Source organism: Anser brachyrhynchus (assembly GCF_964034855.1).
Source record: "Anser brachyrhynchus genome assembly, chromosome: 10".
Taxonomy (NCBI): Eukaryota; Metazoa; Chordata; class Aves; order Anseriformes; family Anatidae; genus Anser; species Anser brachyrhynchus.
Window position 1 is genome coordinate 5,731,736 of NC_137705.1, and position 17,612 is coordinate 5,749,347.

At 38.1% G+C, this 17,612-nt stretch overlaps 1 protein-coding gene across 3 annotated transcripts in view; it reads right to left on the reverse strand.

Annotated features, from left to right (window-relative positions):
- TAFA1 (TAFA chemokine like family member 1) overlaps positions 1-17,612 on the reverse strand; it is a 222,734-nt gene that overhangs the window by 47,080 nt on the left and 158,042 nt on the right. The window lies entirely within an intron of this gene.

The following is a 17,612-nucleotide window of genomic DNA, read 5'->3' on the forward strand; positions in this document are numbered from 1 at the left end:
TTGTGGCATATGCTATGACAGAAATGAAGTGTCACGTGTACTATTCCCATTCACCTCAGCAGTGTAGTGAGAGAAGATGAGACACCACAGTGGGCTAATACACTGCCCAGTAATTTGCTGATTTTTCAGTTCAAATTCTATTTAGCTCATGATCGCCAAGCATTTAATAGCACCAGTCTGTTCCCCACAGATATTTGGCTACTTTATGAAACTGCAGCATAAATTTGGCAGGACTTGTTTAAACTTAGTAGAAAACATCACACAGAGCATACTAAAGAGCAGGATAAGTAGAAAGGTTTCCTAGAAAAGCATTATTATTTTATGTCAATATGACATACTAAATCTACATTGCCTTTACTATAGCATAAAGAGCATTATTCCTATCTTTGGCATTCGCTCTTCTTTTTGAAACAGCTTTGAGAGCTTCTGAGCACTTCTGCAACCCTGCCGGCAGGTAGGAAAATAAGCAGTGTGGAGACGCTGGTCCACATCTGGCTGTGAACAAGGATTTCAGAAGAGGTCGAGGAATCCAGTGGCCTCTCTCCACACAGGAGCGAGTCCCGTTACTTGGTGACTCTAGGAATGTGGTATATCTGTAGTGAAGTGCTGGGGTAGATAGGCAGGGCGGGGAGGAATCTCCTTTGACTGCATGTTGTCAAGGCAAAGCAACAGTAACTTCTGCTAGGCCGAGGCAGAAGAGAGGAAATGCTGGGACTGGAAGGCTGACCAGATAGCCTCTAGGTGCAGTCCGAAGGTTATGTTGGAGACATGATCGATCTCTTTTTAGAGACCCTTGTGGCCTGTGATCCACTCAGTCAGTCACTCTGGATCAAACATCCTCTCCCTCCTGACCAACTTAATGACAGGAGGCAGACAGTGACAAGGCAGGCTTTTTGTCTTCTGAGAAAGCCTCACAGCCAGGGCACCACCGATGGTGCTGTGAGCTGAGGAAAATGTTTTCCTCCTACCTTTTCACCTGCCTAAGCTCTCATCTGTACCATAAAACCCAGTAATGCATACAGTAAATCTGTAATGGTCGTGTTGAGGCCGCTTTTTCTTTCTTGACTTTCAGGGCCTTGGAAGGCCTTGAAAAGGCCATCCAGGCCATCCAGGCAGGTATTGCCTGGCAAAATGCCATCCAGGCAGGTCTTGCCATGAAATAGGAATGGCGTTTTGCTTTAAAGCGTACTCCCAATATTAAGTTGCATGACAACTACCATTGAAGAGATACTCCACAATGTGTGGAAATGTTTTATATTATTAAGTTTTCAAATCACTGGCCTTCCAGGGTGAGTCAGTGAATCAAAGCTGGTGAATATCCATTAAGGTAAATGAGCTTAGGTTGCATGGTCACGAGGTTAAGAACCGATGCATCCGCAAGCTTGAGACAAGACTGACTGCAGTAAATATTCAACTCATCTGGAGAGAAATGCTGCTTCATGTATTACTTATTAGGTGCATTTGGCCTGCTGACACAGGTTTTTTGAAAGCCAATAGGTACCACAGAAGAGAGATCCCAACAATTCAGAAAGCTGTCATCTGACAAAAGGTCTTTTAATTGTCTCTCAGGAGTAAGAGGAATTGTGACAATCAACTCAGCCCCAAATGCCTTTGTTTTTCTATGAAGTAATTTTTCACTTAAATTCCCTGTTCCCCCATCCAAATCATATTGAAAGCAATAAAAAGATTCTCGTTGGTTTGATTCATCTTGTGGTCATGTCCTAAGAGAAGAGAGATTTGCGATTTTATTGATAGAAAACTCGACAATAAAGATAATGTACACAGTAATAAGTATTTCTAATTTTAGACTACATATACTGTGCGGTAAATATCTGTGAATAAGCTAAATGCTTCATTTTCTCTATTAATTTCCTGTATGAGTAGTAATAACCACATGAGCTAGTCTTGCTCATTTGGTTATCTGTTCAAAATAATGGGTTGTAGTTGATGAGCTTTATAAAACCTTTAATTCTTATGTGGAAACTCAAGTTGTGGCAGCAATAAAGAATTTAACTCAAAATGTATAGATGCTTAGGAGCATCAAAACATAACAAAACTATAAAAGCAATAAAAAAAAACTCCTTTTGTGACCACTAGATAGTTAAGTACATTAACTGAAGCTTTAAACTGTGCTGACTGTAGCTGTAATGAAAATAATAATCACAATAATAAAAAGACCCTTCACAGTGCTGACACAGAAGAAAAAATCCATCTCACATGGAGAAAGTTATGCGTGTTACACACCCAGCTTTCCAGGAAAATTTGTTATGTAGGATCAGATTTTTCCATTAAAACTCATTTTACCTATTAACCATCACTGGACAGCATTACATGCACTGAATTTTGTTGTAATATATTTTAACAACATTGCACATACATGTTACAGTTTTTAAAAGCCACACGCAAAATAGAAATAGATAATAATGCTCAGATAAATACAAATGGAAACAGTGAGACTGCTAAAAAAATAAATAAATAAAAAAGCACACTCCTGATTACAGTATTTATTGAACCATATATACAACAAATATACTGAAGATACTTATCCCCCATAAATTTGAAGAGAGCTCAAGGCCTTGTTGGCTTTGATTTTGAATGCAACTTATTTCTGATGGTTAAATAATCCCCACCAGTAGGAAGGTTGATTTTGCAGAGCAGGAAAATATGGTATGGAGCTTCAGAAATTTTTGCCACGGCCTGACATTGGAAAGCATCAGTGTACATAGTTAAACATTATTTGATTTTGTATTTCCCACACATTGTCTAGAAAACAGATCACTATATCCACAATATTGCTAGTTCTAAAGATTATGAAATGTGTTTTCCCACACTTTCTGTTTCTCAGATGGAGATATAAGCAGGAGCATAGCTGGAAATATTTTCCTTGAGCAAAAGAAAACAAATATTTTTTTTCCCTTACTTCCATTTGTCTAGTTGCTCTAGCTTCTCAGGTTTAATATCGCAGATTAATTCTACTGAAACCAGTCCATGGGAGATGTAAGACAGAAGTAGCAACCTCACACATTGCCAAGAGGTGAATTGTTAATAAAACTACTACACAGACTTTCGTAGCCTTTAACAGTGCACAGACAACATTTTGGACTTCCATGCTGCAGAGCACAAAGATTGGGTAGTGCAGGTGCATTATGACATTTGTTCTTTCTTGATGCTGTTTGCCGTTTTGGTGTTAATATTACGTGTGTCAACTTTTAGTTACCAGGAAAAGAAAAAAAATACCCAAAAGGCATTGTTCACAGGAAGCATTGCATTTGGACAATGTGTACATTTTGTTTACCTGCCTAGAGCTTGATATTGCTTACTAAAGATATCCTCACCCAAGGAGTAAATTTTATTGAAACAACACCGGTGTCTGGTCAAAAATGACATCTCCAATTCTGCTGGGTAAATGTGGATTTCAGGCCTTAGGACACCTTTTGAAATCTGGAAACTGGAATATCTCCCCTTTTAGTTGCCATTATCCTTATGGAAAGGAGAAAAGATCCCAAGTAACATAATCAGTCATTGTCCTATCAGTTGTCATTATCAGATCTCTTACAAATCACTGAAGCCGGCAATATGTACAAGGTAATATTATACATAAAGATATATTTCATAGGTGTAACAGCTTGTTTTAAAAAAGAGAGGAAGAAATACTCAAAGACATTTTGTCGGGTATATCAGAGTTGACCTGGATGGTAGACCAAATATATATACATGTATGTATATAATATGTATATAATGGTAAATTATATACATATAATATATACTATACATATATATTATATAAATACATATATATTTACAGATATATATGTATTTATAAGTTTATGGACTTTTAAAAAACATGGATTATTGACTCAAAACTGTAGCAGCTCCCTTGGAGCCATTCCCATCTGTCATAAATTAATACTTAGGGACTTAAATAAAAATATGAATTATTAACCTGATAGGCTGAGTGCAGAAAAAGTTTGAATCCTTGTCACAAACAATAGAAAAGGGTTATTTTTTTAACAGTTTATGGTCTACTGAGCTAATATGGCTTCTGGCTTTGTTTCTACAATAACAGACTCATCCAACTCATAGAATTCAATAGAGGATTTGCCACCGACTTTAGAAGGAGAGGAAAGCACCCTAAAATCCTCTAAGTAAGAGTGTTCTGAATGTCTTGCTGACAGTTACATCCCACAAAGTGGCTGCATTACCCACCAGGGAAGAAAGAAGGCTTTGCTTGCTTGTTTTTTTGGTGTTCATCCTCTCCCAAGAAAATCAGGAAAAGATTAGAAATACATAGGGCCTCACAAATCAGGAATAGCTTTGCTCTTTCTTCAAGAACCTTTGGAGGTGAATGGGAATGTCCTAATGTGACTTGCATCCTTTTCACACCGAACATTACCAGCACTTGATAGTAAGACCAGCTGACCCTTTTTGAGTGCTCAGTTCACGGGTTGCCCTGAAGTTTGCATAAAGGAAATTTGCTGCCTATCTAAGCAAGAGGGACAGAATTAGCTTCTGGAAAGGAATTAGCTTCTTCTATCATAAACTGCAGCTATCTATGGCGTTAAGACTGTCCTCATATTTCCTACTGGAAGTTTTTGTTCTGCATAGGCTTAAAATATTGAAGTACAGAAAATACCTATCATTCTTCCTATAAGACAGGGACAACTGTTTGTTATTGCCTGCAAATGTTTTAATTCCAAATGGAGGACACCTAACTCCTGAAAACATGTTCATTTTTATCTCTGTTATAAAGCCACCTTGAGTTTACACACTGCAGAGTGAAATATTTTATCATAAGTATGAACCAACTGTGGGTGGCTGTGATTTAAACTATCTAATCAGCAATAGGGGCTGAGTGCATGCCTGGCAGAAGCCAAAAAGCCATCTTCTAGTCATCTCTGTTTTTTATATCTCTAGCTGAGAGGTAATAATAAAAGCATATTTTGCACTTCAAAATTATAACTCACCTCTGTGTTCTAGCAGAACCTGAACTTATCAGTAAACAAACATTAAAAAGGCAAACACCAGTACTTATTTGTGTTATACATTGTGGAAGTCATTAACTATGACTCAGGTAGCAAAACTTATACGTTCTGTCTTTGACAGTGATGACAATTTAATAGTATTTGATGCTGCTGAGTTACATGGAGCATCCTGGAGCAATGAGATAGGTTGTTTATCAAAATGATAAACATGTTTTCATTTGCTCCTTGGCTGCATGGATGTGATCAGAAGTCTAAGACCATCAAGAATTCACTTATTCTGGCCACCAGGCAGACATTAAGCTATTCAGGACCATCTGTGCTTGAAATGAGCTCCAATTAATGGACCTTTGTAGGGCAGGTCAGTCATAATGAATGCATGAGTGCATGAATGCATGAGCAAAGCTGTGCTTAGGTGAGGCTTCTTGGGTTGTTTGGCGGAGGCACAGACAGCTGATAGATAAGATCTGCCTTTCTCTTTGGGGTCATATGCCCAGTGATTTTAGAATTCAGACTCTCTGCTGCATTCTCTTCTATCTCCTCTTCAGTGCACCGTGCAACTTAATCTGGTTGAAGGTTGTTGTAAGAACTTGTTCATGTTACTTGCAAAAAAATAGTGATACCCAAACAACTATATATGCTCTGCTGGTCAAATTCTGCCCTCTGTTACACCATAAGCAACCCACCATAGGAGTATGAACAAAGGAAGGCATATGAACCAAGTCCTATCAACACAGCATTAGAAATATTACCAGTTTTGATAGCTCTTTATATTTATACAGCCTCATCTAGGTAGTGTATGTTCCAGTGTTGTCATCCTGTTTGAAGTCATATGCCCAGTGACATTATTCTGATAAATGCTTGAGTATATGCAGATGTTGCTAGACCTAGGATGTCACAGAAAATTTTAAAGAGAATTAAAGTTCTTCAGACCTTCAGACTGCAAGCAAATGTTTAATAACATGGAAGTTAAAAATCTTCAGACACTTAAAGACTTACTGAAACTAATGGGAAAAAAAAATTACACACTTGCTACCTCATATCTTTATACAAACATTCTAGAAAAAGAAAAGACAATCCTGTGACAATCACTTCCACAGTTGCTGAAAGGAATTCAGATTTGGGAGCAGCAGTTTGAAGAGTTTGTAGTTTGAATAAGCTTTGGAAACTTCCCAGGTGTAATTAATACATTCATAAGCTTTAATCAAAATGTTTGTGCCAGCTAATGTGCCAGAACTGCAGACTACACTGCGCTCAGGGGAAAATACTATACTTTACTTTACTCTAAGAAATAATAACCTACTACCATATTACTTACAAAAGAACATTTTTGCTCCTGACAGGAATACGTAACAGATGGAAAAACAAAGTCCCATGCTACTCCATGAGCCACTTCATAAGTGAACAAATAAAAGACTCATCATAGGCACAGTGCAATTATACTTCAATTTTTATCTTACATATAACCCACTGACATCACAGAATCACAGAATTGTAGGGGTTGGAAGGGACCTCAAGAGATGATTGGGTCCAACCCCCAGTATACATACTGTATCTGCTCCAGAAAGAAAAGGATCAAGTTTACAGGACATATTTCTGCACTCAGAGGAGTGTGCCTCTCTGCAAGTGGAGAATGGCAATGGCTGAAAAGCAATCAGGGCTCAGGGTTTTTATTCATTTTTATCGGGTTGAGGCTAACTGCAGCTCAGTTGCTGGAGAGCCATCAGTTCCCATCAAGTTACAGAAGAGTTGAATTTGGCTTATGAAGCTTAAGTAACACAAAGGTACGATGAAAAAAATGGACCAAAATTTAGCATTAAGCCAGAACTCTGATTTCTAATTCATACTTAATTCTTGCCCATTATGAAAACTATTATAAATAGATTCATGGGCTACTCATTATATGTGGAATTACAGTAACCGTGGGAATTTGTAACCCACTGCACATGCTCTGTGAGCCTCCTGGTTATACACCGCATTACTTTTTTGCCCAGGGGATCAGAATAAGACTGTACCGGTCTATTTCCTAAATTTATATTTATATTTTCATTAATATTCAGTATTTTCATTGTTCATTATGTGGCACATATATTATTTTCAGTGTGGGAACACTACGCAACAGCAGCAACATAAGTGATTCCCGCTGTGGGTCATTAAGTTTTGGGTTGGGATATTATTTTCTCAAAAGTTGTTGCTATGAGAGGGTTCTGGAGACACGGGGTATCTCCTCCAAAGAAAATGGTATTTGTTTACGAAAGACCAGAACAAGTAGTTCCATGAGGAGTGTGGCTAACAAAATTTGGTTTCCTACAGATTTGCATCTTCTAGTTTATTTCAAGCTTCTGTTGAAGCTTCTTCTAACACCTAGGTCACTTAAAAGAATACCCATGGAGCTCAGAGCTTGGCTGTGAGGCAAAGGACTTTTATTTCCTGGTGGATGGTGGTGTAACATTCACGTTTGGCTCAGGCCCTAGTTCCTGCACCACTGATAAAATGACCCTATTTCTAGTAAGACCAGAAATATTATCATCTTTGTTCATGTAGACCTGTGGCACGTTTGGTCCGAGTCTGGAGAAGAACTGCTGGACAAAGCAGGTCAGCTATAGCTGGAATTAATTCACAGGAAGCAAAAATTTTGACAGCTTCTGGAGTTAGAATTCAAAACCTGAGGGGGCCAACGTGCATTCAGTACAGGCATCCCTGGTTATTTACGCTGTTCTAAGCTAATTTTCTAAGACTCATTTTTGACAGAAAAGGCCATTTCCAAGAAATCAAACTTTTCTACAAAAAATCCATAACAACAAGAATTTCTAGAAGAAAATAATATCTTTAAAGTATGTTGTTCAGAGGACTGTTAATATTTCACTTGAATACTAAATCTTTTTTTTTTTTTTTTTTTAATTTGTATTTTATTTCCTGTTCAGTATAACAGGGAAAGCAGGGATATGCAAAGCTCTAATTAACACATGGATTTGTAGTCTTTTACAATTTTCTACTAATGCTCTCCCATCAGCCACAGGAGGCTTTTTATCTGAGAGATTTACCAATTCTTATACTTACACCCAGAGTAGACTCTGATCCTCAAGAACCGGTTTATTCGCAGAAATTAAAAATAAGTATTTTTTTGAAAAGAAGAAATTGTATGGTTTCTGCTCTTGAATTCACAAAGAAAACCCAGAGCACACCAGTGTATAAGATGGGGGTGGATCTAGGGCAGGCTTATGGATTTCCATATCAAACCAATATACACACTAGAGAATAGGTCTTTCTGCTAAAGAGCCTTGCAAATTGATCTCCTGAGAAATTTGCACAGGACCTTATTCTTATGCATATTAAAAAAAAAAAAAAACCTCTTAAAAATGAATCAAAGGAAAAAATGGTATCCAGAAAAACAAGGCAGGCTTCGAGCAGCTACTGCCTCTGGCACATTGCATTTCAAATGGCAGTGCACTAACCAGCGCTGGCTGAAGTATTCAAGAGGACAGTGGGGCAAGAGTGGCTGGAGAGGAATGCTGATGAGGAATTTGCTTCTAGCTGTTACTGAAGTAGAGTTATCGGTAACCTTAATTACAATTTTGTATGCATGCGTACCGTACAGCCTTAGACAAAAATGACAGTTTATGAGAAAATCCCACCTACTGCCTGTGCCCGCTGTCCCTGATAGACAGCAGAGTGAGAGCTGTCAGGCAGCACCGCCTGCAGAGGACCGTACACATATCCTGTACATTTGATTGCTTTTTTTTTGTCACAGGGAGTGTTGAAAGTGCATTGTAATAGGCGCTATTAGCATTCTTGTATAGATGAACTACAAAAAGCAGAGATGTAACCCATGAGGCAGTCAAGAATCCAACATCCTCTTACTCGGGATCTTCAGTCTTTTAATGAGATTTTTCTACTTCAAAGGGAGATCAGCTTACAGCAACTTGGAGAAACATAGGCTAGAAATTAGAAGTTTTGGTGGGATTTACAGCTTTAGGATGACATTAAGAAACGTGTGAAGAGGCAGGACTTCAACAACTCGGAAAGAGAACATTATTTTTGAGAAATAACTTAAGTTCCATTTCAAAAAGTAATAGGCAGTATGACTCTAATTTTCATTGACTCTCAGTGAGATATTACATTCCTAAAGGTCTAGATCATTTGTAAATGGGATTTCTTTTTTTCTAAATGATGTAGGTGTGGAAAGGCTGAGCAGAAAATCTTGAAATATCTTTAAAAAAATCTTGCCCTTAGACACTTGGGTGGTTTGGAAAATTTAATATTTGATTTGTCAGAGAGGATAAGAAAAAATAGTGTGGGTAAAATAGATATACTGTGCCTGCATTCAGGTAGTGCTCCTCCCGTAACTTAAACTGCAGGCAGCAGTATAAACTAGAGATAAAAAAGACCTATGATGCTAACAAAGCTGTGGAGAAATCAACATTTCTGCTATTGACATCTCCAGTTCCTTGCCAGTGTGCAGTGAAAATCCATACTGGAATTAGGCCTGAGAATATCCTAAGAAAAAATTGTGGGTGAACCACACAATATTATTCTTAGGGCCTCAAAGTAGTGTTTTCCTAAACAATGCCAGCAAAAGGCATGCGAAGAACAATGTTAAGTTAAATGAGTCTTAGAAAAGAGACAGTGAAAGATGGAATAAATAGGCTGGTAAGAAATATGCGATTTAGGCACATGTGCTGATGAGAAATGAACATAAGAAGTTTATGAGAAATAGTTGCTATGAAAATTTTAAGAAATTATTCTATGTCAGCCAGGCGAGCACTGTTTGATTCTGTCAGTCTCTCTTACTCGGGCTCTACCAGGATCCAACATTTTTTTTCCTGAGCACCTTGTTGTTTCCAGAACTCTAAAACTGACCAATCGTTTTATTCATATTTAGATCTTCACTTTCCAGATCAGTAAACTATATTGCTTTCCCTATCCACCTCAGAAGAGACTACAAATTGCTCTTATTATATTCATAACATATCCTTTATGTGTTTCATATGATACCCAAAAATCTTACACTTCTATTTTTTTTCTTAAATATTCATACATAAATCTACTAATTAGAAAGATCAGCAATAAAAAATTTTAAAATCCAGCTTTTCAGTGAAAACAAAATGATGCAGGGATCTTAAATACTTGTGGAAAAGCAGAACAATGCTATTCTATACAGTCTGTCTTTTGATATGATTGCCGCAGATAAATTCATCCCCAGATAATGTTATCCACTAAGGTAATTAGCCTATGGAGAGTCTATGATATGTTTACTGAACAGACTAACATAGTTTATGGTAATGCTCTTGTCATGCTTTATAAATGTGTGAGGTGTTTTTTATGAAGTAGTTAGATAAGGGGTGGTGAAAGTAATGTTATCCATAAAGAATGTACAGCGATGAAGAGCCAGGATTGCAAAGATACTGAAGACAGACTGATACAGAGAATTATTACTGCTGTAGAAGCTGCATTAATCTTCCAAAGAATGGCAGTAAATAAAATAACAAGGAGGAACAAGACTGAAAGAATTTGGCCGATGTATAAAACTGACACGGTAGGGTGGGATCGAAGTGTAGATATTTCAAATGGTATCTCTTGCAGATGGGTTGTCTTGCTATAGTGGCAGTAACATTTTTGTCAATGGGGTTGGGCACGTGTTACAAAATCCACAAATAGGAAAACAAAGGACCATAAGTTATGGCATATGTAATGAAAATGTCACCGTACAGGTGCTGTGTGCCATGAGCAGCAGCAGTAAATTCTATACTCTGTTGCAGCTAAGCAATGTCAGGCCATCATTTCTCAGTCATTTTTCAGTGGACAAGCGTGCACATTATCCCACGCCATATATATTCGCAGAGTCATTCACACCGTGACGACCAGCAGCTGGTCCTATACTTGTGTAGAAAATCATATCTTCTCCGGGAAGTGACTGTACAGAAAGACAGAGAGTGGAACCGAAGGGACAGAAGCAATCAGCTGGTTTCGCATGGTAGGCATTTTACACTATATGCATTATCTATAGCAGAAGAGCCTAGTCGACTCCAGCCTGTAGAATTTATAGTATGTTCATTACTGAACTGTATTTATCAAATGCTTAAGTAAATGTTACAGACTGTGTAAGTGAATAACAATATTTTAATTTTCAAACTACAATACCATGATTATAAGTTGAAAAGTTTTAAAAATTTCTTTCCCAGCATAATCTGTTTCAACCAGATTGAAGCATAATTTACCTGGTTTACATCTGGTCAGGACCAAACCAGGTCTGAGTAAGGGAGAGATGCAGAAGGTGATGTGGGATTCAGCCCTCACTGTTCCCAAGTTTCATCTCGTCATTGTGGCTACTTCTGTGGGAAGCCTTAGTGGAAGAGTGATCGCCTTCTCAACAGTATTTTAAGTAGAGGACAATGGGCAATATTTTATTTCATTATAACCTCTGCCTCCTTATATTAGCTTCCTTTTTGTCCAGTTTTGGTGACATTAATATCACACACAACAAGTCTGACAGATTTTCTCTTTTCCCAAACTGCTTTAATCATTCCCAAGACCTCCTTTCCCTTACATTTTTGAATAGTCACTATCCCGAGTTGCCTTCTTGTGTGAGTCTCCATATTTTGATGTCTCTCTCCTCCCTACTGCCATTGATGAGCAATATTTTATTTCCTGTCACCTTGATTTGCTCTGTCTTTCCGCTCCAGCTCTCAGCATACAATTCAAACCACAATTTATTCTGATTCCTCTCTCTCTCTTTTTTACCTTTTTTTTTGTAACAGCATTGAATGTTTTCTCTTTGACAATTTCTTGTCTCTGTTGAAGCTCTTGGTGAACAACACAATACAATACTACCTCCTGATAATTGATCATCTGGCTCCTGCTCAGATTTGTACTGCTTCTTTGAATACATGTGCAATTCATTCACTCTGTTCCCTTATAATAAGAATAAAAAGGGCTGCATACTTGAATGGAAATGCATGAGGTCTGGTGAGCAAATAATTTCCTACTTTGAAAGCAATGTGTGATACATTACAACATTGGCTTGAAATTCATATTAATTTATTTTTTATTAGTTAAACAGCAGCAGTGTGCTGGGAGCTCTGCAGTTAGCAGAACCAGAGAGGCCAGGCAGAAAATGTGCATATTTTTCTTTCTCCTGTTTACCCTTTGTAGTGATCAGTATTCATCCAAATACTATCCCTGAGAATCTGAGGTAGGCTTTTTCTTAATTAATGTTTTCTCTTTCAGCAGATTTTTTTTAGTTAAAACACTTCCGGTGAAAAATATTGGTGCTTCATTGGCAAACATCAATACATTTCAATTTAAGATAAAATCCCTCTGTCGCAAGGGGGTTATAAGTCGTATTATTCATCTACTTTTAGCTAATCGTTTCCACTTTCTTTCCTATACAATATTACAGCCAAGAAACCTTACTATGTACTCATATGTTCATCAAAAAGGGGAGAGTATCCTGAAAGCTGAAGTTCAGACATAGAAGGAAATCTAAGCATCAATTACTTTAACTATGACTCTTGGAGTCACAAAATGGAGGAGCCATTTTACATGGGGAAAAAGAAAATAATTTGCATGCACTGCAAGTTCCTAAGGAAAAGCAGTCTGATGTGCTGCAGATGTTTAGTTTTAGATATCTCAAGTTTAATTGACATCCCATGGGGTTTCATGGGCATCCAGGGTCTGCTCCTCCAGGTCAACCCTTACAAAGAAACTACCCTAATGTCCTGAAGGCTCCCCCTCCAGTTTCACCACAGCCACCAAACCCACCTCTGCTATACCAAGAGATGCAGAACCAAAACCAAGAAACATCTGGACATTTTGGCTCCCTCGTGAAGCTCTAAGCCTGTGACAGGCTCCTAGCCTAAATATGTCTGTCTGGGTTTAGTTATCACGGTAGCAGGGACTGTTCTGTGTTGGTTTGGCCTCAGAATTTGAAAGCTTCACAGTTCTGGACAGCTTCATTTTTTTCTATTCTCAGTTCAGCCCTCCCTTTCCCTTTTCACCTGTTTCCAATCTTGAAAGTTTTGGACAATTCTGAGTTTAAACTGGGCCCCCACATTACAAATAAAATAATGTAAAATGCCCACAAACTAGAAATAGAGCATCTCTGCCAACTCTTTCTAACAAAGTGCTGGAAATTAGAAGCAGAAGAGGTCATCTTTCCCAGTCCTTTCCCAGTATCAAAATGTTTCACTCTGCACACTCATGAGCATCTTGCTCAATTTATTTTCACATTATTTAAGCAATTGGGCTTCTGCTGGTGCAACCAGGGATCCTCTGAAGATACCATTCTAGCATCTAATGTGATCTACTATTGGGCTCAACAGCAAAAAAATGTTCTGTGTTTTCTTTTGCTCAGTTTTCCTCATTAACCCTAATTGTAATGCTATGACCAACTGAACACTACTACTCCCTGTTCTATGTTTACAGATGTCAGATACATTTAGATGGTCATCACATCCCCCATCATCATTATCACCACTTAGCCAAGCTGTGCATTTTCTGCTTTCTCTTCATCTTTCTTCATAAGCCTGCCTCCAACACCTTAATTATGTCTATAGCTCTTCTCCGCATCATTGACATCACTGGTACTGATGTTTTTAGGATTCTACTATCTAATAACAACATTATTATTAACAGTAATAAAAATTCTGTGCTCTTAAGTAGAAGAGCATTATTGTCTCCATTTAAGACAGGAAATCTGCCCTCTTTTCCCAACCCAGCATTTATCTCTAGTCTGTTCTTCAGTACAGTATACTTAGCTGAAACATAGACAACAAACATGAGTTAATCAAGTTTCAAAAATATTTGAGCATCAGCGTATAAACTACAAGACACACAGGCATTTATCTATTACTGCTTAGGCACATAGGCACTATGGAGATAGACAAGGAATGAAAAACAAGCAATAGACAGAAACGGAGACAGATGCTATGTAATAGAAAAACTAGCCAACAGTCTGAGGGTAGAAGAGGAATGCCGTATCTAATTGAAATGGTGCTCTGTGCTTTCCAGCAGTGTTCTCAACCAGGCAACTCAGAAAGAGACTATTACCTCCTGCTCTTTGAGAAAATGCCATCACATTCCTGCATTTTTTTCATCTCCACTGTAACAGCTAGCAATTTTCCAGCATTAATAGTTGAATACTTCTTTTCCCCAGATATATTAGTTCACATTTTTCCAGTTCCACTCACAGTATTTCCTTTGTCTGTTTTTCAGACTTTTCTGATTTTTTTAATATGAGTCATCTGTTACAATACATATTTTAACATCAGTGGTAGATGGGCAGGGGCCTTGTTTCCTACAAGGCACAACCTGGATAGAGCTGTCCCCAGATATTTATTTTAAAACCCAAAAGATGAAGGCGTTTTCTTGCTTGGCACAAAACTAGTACATGCACTACCTTGATGGCTCAAAATGGAGGAAGTAGTAAAGAGCTGAAACCTTCTATGATATCCAGTGTTGCAAAGATGTAGGTTTCCCTCTCTTTCCAAAGGGAGTTTTCTTACTGCTATCAAACGCCACACTAGCAAAGAGGGAATTTAACCCTGCAGCCAGGAAACTACTGGCTCTCCACTGAACAAACGAGAATGTAATATCTGAAATACCTTAAAGGCAGGCTTGGTTGACAAACAGGTGTTCTTTCTGTAAGACAGTTTTCTTATTGATCTGTGCTAACATCTTGCAGAAGTGAACAATCTCATTGCTATGTCAAAGGCTAACCATCTGTGAACAAGTAATGCAGCCAGCAAATCCATGTTGCTACAATAATAGCTTTAGGACGTGGGTCTTATTTCAATTGCCACAAAAAGAAACCCACAGAAAACATCCAAAAAATTATTGTTCTGACATATTAGTGTATCCAGAAAAATACTTCTGATTACCCAAATTTCATCTAAACACATTACAATAATTCATATATTCCATGGAGCAGATAAGCTCCTGAAATCAGTAGAAAATTCATTTAAGACATTTCCTCCATTGATACTGCAGTCACCTCCTCACAGTCACATGCATTTTAGCCCTTCTCTTATTTAGAAAGCATAATTCATGTTGTGAGACAACTCACTTGCACAATGTCTGAATATATATGTTAATGCTTTCAGGATCAGATACTTTTTCACAGCAATAACTAATATTCAGCCATACTGGAACTGGAATGGTAGACTTAATTACCATTCTGAGATGGGGATATGCAATCGCAGTTTCATACCAAGAGACAGTCCAGAGAATTAATGGTTCTGGAAAGGAAATCTAATGTCTGAAGTTTCTCAGACCAAGAGATGGTCTTTCTTGTGAGAAGGTTTCTAACTCAGTGAGATAGTACTAGGTCCAAAGTAATTGCTTTGTCAGGAGATGCTGAGGCTGCTTGTCCCAGATTTTGAGTGAGGGACTTCATAATCTGGCTGCTCACATAAAAACATGGACCAGGAATTACCTTATATCAAGGTCATGAATAATTATTCTTATCTCCCTTTGAAAAGACACTTGACACTGTCCAGTGCATATCTAAGTGTTACATATATAGTTTTATCACTGAAAAACCTAAGGTCATGGCTAGGTCTGGAAGGGTTAAATTTTGTCCTTCCATTTGCTGATTATGCTCGGGAGTATCATAAAATACTGCCAGCACAGCATCCAGGAACAACTGCAGTTCCCATCCTCCTGATGGGGACCTGTGAGGAGCAAAGATGAGTGCATGGCCTCTCTGACCAAGGAAGGACTGGTGAGAGCACACAAATGCAGATGTCTCACTGGCAGAACAAGCAACTAAGATGTTTGGCATAACTAGCAACTAATGAAGTGCAAATTTGTGTACCTTCCTTCCCACTTATTTCTGAGATAATGGTGTCAGTGCAGAGAATATGGAGCAGAAAGCACGAGTGCTTGTATCATTTATGCTCCTGAGCTTTTGGTTCTGAGGTTCAGCAAAGGCAGAGTCAGGAAGGGAATCCTTAGCCCTGAGACATTTCATCTCAGTGCACAGCACAACAAAAAGCTGGGCTGGAAAGAAGCACAATGGGACACAGCTGCCCCAAAATTCTCATTCTCCTTTTCTGCTTTGTTCCTTCATGTTTTCATTGCAATGATCAAAAGCCTATCATCCCCAGCCAGTGTAGGGAAGCTATCTGTGAGGTCTATTCAATTTGTGCATAAATATTCCACTGCTTGCTGCTTTCCAAACAGATCAAATCTCCTGGGCATTTGTGGTCTCCTCCCTACTATCAGTTTTGTTGACTTGCTTCAGCTGAAAATTTGCACGATCTCGAAGCATTGATTCCAATTCTTTTTGAACTAGGTTGGATAAAGAAACTATTGTAGGGACTGACAATAGAAAAAAAATACTGCAGAGAGCTACAATAGAAAATAGAAAATGCAGCACTGTCAGTAATTCAGCAAACTCATAGTTCTCACTTCTTGGGCTCTTTCAACCCCAAACCTCAAAAACAACCAATTGGCACTTCTTGATGTATATTTGCATACTTGTTTACTTTTCAAAGTAATTAGCTTTTAAAGTATTACCAGGGAGCTGAACAAATGTACCGTATAGTTCCAAAAACAATACAAGAGAAACTGTTTACATTTGAATGAATTTACTTTGCTGGTACCATGCATGTATCAGCCGAGTGAACATTTAATGTTGAACATTAATTATACAAACAAAAGAAATGGCACAAAGCTGTTGTCTCTGTTAGTTTTCTTCCAAGATTAATCCTTGTTTATGTTAGAGGTTTTGTGTCCTAAATAAATTACTAGCTGTGACTGCTTCAAAAGGGATGATATTTAAGAAGATTGAAAATATGCACTGATCAATGCCCCTGACAAACAAGCTCTTAGCTGTTACTGCTCACTCACTGACCCTCACTCAATAAGAAATTCCTTTTATCATGCTGTGAATTCCATCAGATGGTCATCAGCATGATGGACTGATGATATCTCTGCTGTTTTCTTGCCACTTATCTAACATATGGGCTTTCCAGTCAACTGGTCCTGGTTTTATGGCTTTGTTTCTGATTCTCCAGAGACAGAGAGTAAGCACTTGGGCATTAAAAAACAAAGCGAAACAACAACAACAACAAAGAAAACAAAAAATGTAAAACTGCACTGCAACTTCTCGACGAAATATAGGTTTTGTTAAAGTGGCTGTTTGATCTAAATCTCAATAATTTTGGCTGGTGATTATTTTTTAAAAAAGAGAGAGATTACAGTAATTTCTACAAAAGATAATGGCAATCATCATTGCAAAAGATGCAAATGATGGAAGATTGCAAAGGTCAAAGGCAAGACATGAAATCAAATCTGACCAAATTTTGACTGAATTCCCTATAGGTAGGAGAGAAACAGTGTCCTAAGAAAACCCAGTCATTCCATAAAGTAGCAGACACCACCTCATCAAGATTATTTTCTGGGAAGTATCATCTACTGCTCTTTGTCCCACAGGACACCCTGTCCCACAGGAGAGCAAGGTCTAGTTAATGGCTGCTACCTCACAGACTTTGGAAAGTCTTCTATACAGTTATGGACCACCTAACCCAGACATCATACCATGACATCCATCATAGCCTCATTCATCGCTTCCTGATGGCAGCTGGTTTTGGTGTGTATGCAAGAGGAAACACAAGCTTTCAAGAGCTAAAA